Here is a 4,327-nt window from a genome sequence, read left to right as displayed (position 1 = left end):
CAAACTTAATAATTGAGCTTTCCACCCCCTCATCCAAGTCATTTATGAGTATATAAAAAAGCACGGGTCCAAGTACCAATCCTTGGTACTGCCTTCCTGGATAAGCCTTCCAGGATGAGGTCATCCCATCAATCACCACCCTCTGGGAGCAGACTCTAAGCCAACTGTTCACCCACCTCACTGTAGACTGGTCAAGTCCAGCAACCTTGAGTTTGTTTCAGAGAATCTCATGGGAAACAGAATCAAAGTCTTTACTGAAGTCTATGTAAATCACGTCCACTACGTGTCCCTCATCCAGATGGCTAGTTACTTGGTCATAGAAGGACACAAGGTTTGTCAGCCATGACCCACCCTCGACAAAGCCATGCTAATTGCTTTTTAACACCCGATTTGTTTCCAGCTTGCAAATGATGGCCTCCTTAATACATTTTTCAAAGATTTTACCCAGGACTGAAGTCAGACTGACTGGCCTGTAGTATGCAGGGTCATCCCTGTTCACTTTCTTGAAGATGGGCACCACATTGGCTCTCTTCCAGTCATCCGGGACCACTCCTGAGTTCCACAACTCTTCAAACAGCTTGACTAGTGGTGCTGCTATTAGCTTAACCAGTTTTTTCAGTTCTCTTGGGTGAAGGTTGTTGGGCACAGCAGACTGGAATGCATCCAAGGGTTGCAGGAGATCCCTCACCTGTTCAGGACTGATTTTGTGTAGTTTGTTGTCTTCCCCATGTTTCCCAGGCCTCTGGTCAGGTGAACAGCCCATGTTTGATTTCAGGAAATCTGACGTGAAGCATTTAGGAGCTTGGCTTTTTCACAGGCATCAACTATGGGCTGCCCTTGAGCATTCAGTACGGGTCCCACAGTAGACTTTTTCTTGCTCCCTAGTATGTATCTGTAGAAGGACTTTTTGTTGTCTTTTCTTCTGGTTGGCAGCTTAATCTCCATGCCTGTCTTGGCTTTCCTTGTCTCATATCTGCATGCCCTGGTGATACAAGTGTATTCCTCTCTGGTTGCCGAGTCATTCTTCCACTGTTTATATGTTTCTTTTTTCTTTTTCAGAAGCTCTCTAATATTCCTATTGAGCCAAGTGGGTCTCTTGGCTCCTTTGCCATTTTTTGTCTGCATCAGGATAGGCTGTTTTTGGGCTGTGAGAATTGCCTCCTTAAGGAAGCTCCACTGTTTCTGAACTCCCAAGTTGTCTGGTTGCTGGTTGCAGAGGGCCTCTCCAACTAGCCTCTTGAATTTAGCAGAATCGGCCTTCTTGAAGTCCAGGACTTCTGTTTTGCTGTCTAATTTTCCAGTCTTATGGTGGATGGTGAACCTAACCAGGTTGTGATTGCTGTCTCCCAGAGTACCATCAATCCTTAGGTTGCTTATGATGTCATCACCTTTGGCCAGCACTAGATCCAGATTGGTCCTACCCCTGGTAGGCCCCTCCACAACCTGCATCAGAAACAGGTCGCCTATTGACCTGTCGGAGGTGGCTGAGTGATCCTCCCAACAGATGTCAGGTTAGTTAAAGTCACCCATGACAATCATGTCTCTAGTGTTAGCTGCCTCAGTCAGTTCTCTGGAGATCACTCTCCTCTTCTTGGGAGGGAGTCCTGTAGTAGACTCCCACCATCAGGTCTCCCTATCTTGATCTTCCTTGTATTCTGACCCAGAGGGTCTCAAGGGACCCTTCCCTGTTGTCAAATGTGACCTGCAGGGAGGGGTACTGCTTTTTCACATAGAGGGCCACACCTCTGTTCTTCCCAACCCAATCCTTCCTGTAAAGCCTCTAGCCCTAATATTCACTGCCCAATCATGTGTTTCATCCTACCAGGTCTCTATTAACCCAACCAGATTGAAATCCTCATCAAGCAGGAGGCGTGCCAGTTCCTCTTGTTTGTTTCCCATGCTTCTGGCATTCCCAAAAAGACACTTGAGCTCTGCCCTTGTCACCTCAGGTTTTCTCATGCCCCACCTGTGTCTCAAGATGACATTATCCACCTGGTTGTCCATTTCTTGAACACCCTCCCATGTGTTATTGTGACTAGTGACTTGGTGTACCACAGTGGAACCTTCTCCCTGGCCCCTGAACTTGCCTAGTTTAAAGCTCTCCTCAAGAAGTTGGTGACTCTTGTAGCAAAGAGCTTCTTCCTTCTACTCATGAGATAAATACCATCCTTTGCATGTACACCATCCCTGTCATAAAACTGCATGCCATGGTCGAGGTACCTAAAGCCCACATGGTGAGACAATGTCCTAAGCCACCTTCCAAAGCCCATAGTGACACTATCTCCTAAGCCATGTCCTAAACATGCTGTACAGGAGCTGACTGGGGCCTGATGCAGGAATCCCCAGCAATGAAACACCCTCATGCCTAAGGCAGTGTCTACCTGTGTGCTGCTGGGGAGTAAAAAACTCCCCAGCAGGATAGCACTTGTATTAAGTAAGCTAATTAGTTTACTCAAGCCCAATAAGCGTGCATGTGTAGATGCTGACCCTCTACAGACCCAGTTCATTGTGCTGTAGAGACATTTACTGTGCAGCTAATTATTCTACTGCTCAGTAAACATCTCATGTAGCTGTGCCCTCTATGAAATATATGATTATAGTTACAGAAAAATTTAGAAGTACAAATTTCCTATGATATTTACTAATCTGGAACTTTGACAGTATTTCAGTATGAATATCACATTGTCCTATTTATACATGCTTACAGAATGTAAAAATCTGTTAGTATATAAGTATTTCAATGCAATGACGTGGGTTATAGTACAAAATCCCTTAGAAGATAGTCCTTACTAATAACATTGTAAGTTTTTTTTGTTTGGAACGGCCCCAGTAAGAGTGCTCTTACACAGCAATAGGCTCAACAATGATCTACATGAGCAAACAGAATCAGCAACCTAACAGTAACTTCATATTTCTATAGCAGAATTTCAGTATGAATTGATACAAAAGCATTCACTCACAGAAGTGGTGCTGTAATGTTTTGAGCTATTTAGTATTAGGCTTTGATTCATTCCATGAATATTTCTTCCAAGTCTATTTTTGAAAATTATCTTACAATAAATATGAAAGGGTTAAAAAAAAAACCCCTACTGTAATGTACTGAGCAGCAGTGATATCTTTCATAAGGAAAAATACTACTGCATTCATAACACCATATTCTATGATTTTTGGCACATTTTACAAGCTAAAACTGCAAAAAGTTACCATAATACCCTCTGCCTCTCCATTAATACACATGGGTTGACATACCATAATGCCTGAAGTACCACCTGAAGAAGGTGGTATCTCTAAGATTAGCATCATAGCGCCAACAAATTGGTACCTTTGATGCTGTTTTGTATTACAAGGCCTTTTCATATAGGTCTTTCCTGGAGCTGGGGAATTGATATTATGAACTATGTCTGTTGTTAGGAGGAGTTCATTTTTGTATTATTAACATGATATTGCTTCATCTCACAACTCTTAAGACAATTAGGCTTAAAGGTGGTTAGAAGGTTTTTAGCAAATACAGATTTTTTTGGAAAACTGTACTGATTCTTTGAATCACTAATGTCTCAAAGGAATACACAACTTTGAAGAAACTTTCATTGATAAATGATATATCAGATCCAGAGTGGAATTCTGCTTCAAAGCAGATACAGCTATAAGAATAGCTAAGAGCACAATGCTTATGACACTCTCCCTGAATGTGACAGACTAAAGGGCACATACAGGCCTTGTAGAGAGATTCAGTTTCTCCTGAGAGACTTGTTGCTCTTCCAAGAGAAACTATGGACACTTTTACACGTTCTGGGGATGGTGGATGCAGCACTTTAATTAGAGTATCTACAAGAGCTGCTCTAATTAAAGTGCCACTGAGTCTCATGTATCAGCGGCTCTGTGCTTAAAAATGGTGGTGGGGGCACGTGAGCTAAAGCTCATTTAATGCCTGGAGGCAGATGGTAGCATTGCAACGGGCAACCATTTAATGAGCTTTAGTTCACGTGCCCCCACTGCTACTTTTAGCAGGAGGGGCCAGCGGGGGACTGCATGCTTAGGGGCAATCAGCATGGGTTCATCAGTGGCAGGTCCTGTCAGACCAACCTGGTGGCTTTTTATGATCAGATCACCAGATCATTAGATGCAGGGGTAGCAGTGGACATAGTCTTCCTGGACTTCCGGAAGGCTTTTGACACTGTCTCTCACCCCGTTCTCATTAAGAAAATGGGAGGCTGTGGTGTAGACACCCACACAGTCAAATGGGTCACCAACTGGCTGGAGGGCCACACCCAGAGGGTGGTAGTGGGTGGGTCCTTCTCAACCTGGAAGGACGTGGGCAGTGGGGTTC

This window comes from Gavialis gangeticus, unplaced genomic scaffold (assembly GCF_001723915.1).
Source record: "Gavialis gangeticus isolate Ggan-Ray unplaced genomic scaffold, GavGan_comp1, whole genome shotgun sequence".
NCBI classification, from domain to species: Eukaryota; Metazoa; Chordata; order Crocodylia; family Gavialidae; genus Gavialis; species Gavialis gangeticus.
The sequence above is the reverse complement of the archived record's forward strand: the minus strand, read 5'-3'. Positions refer to the sequence as shown.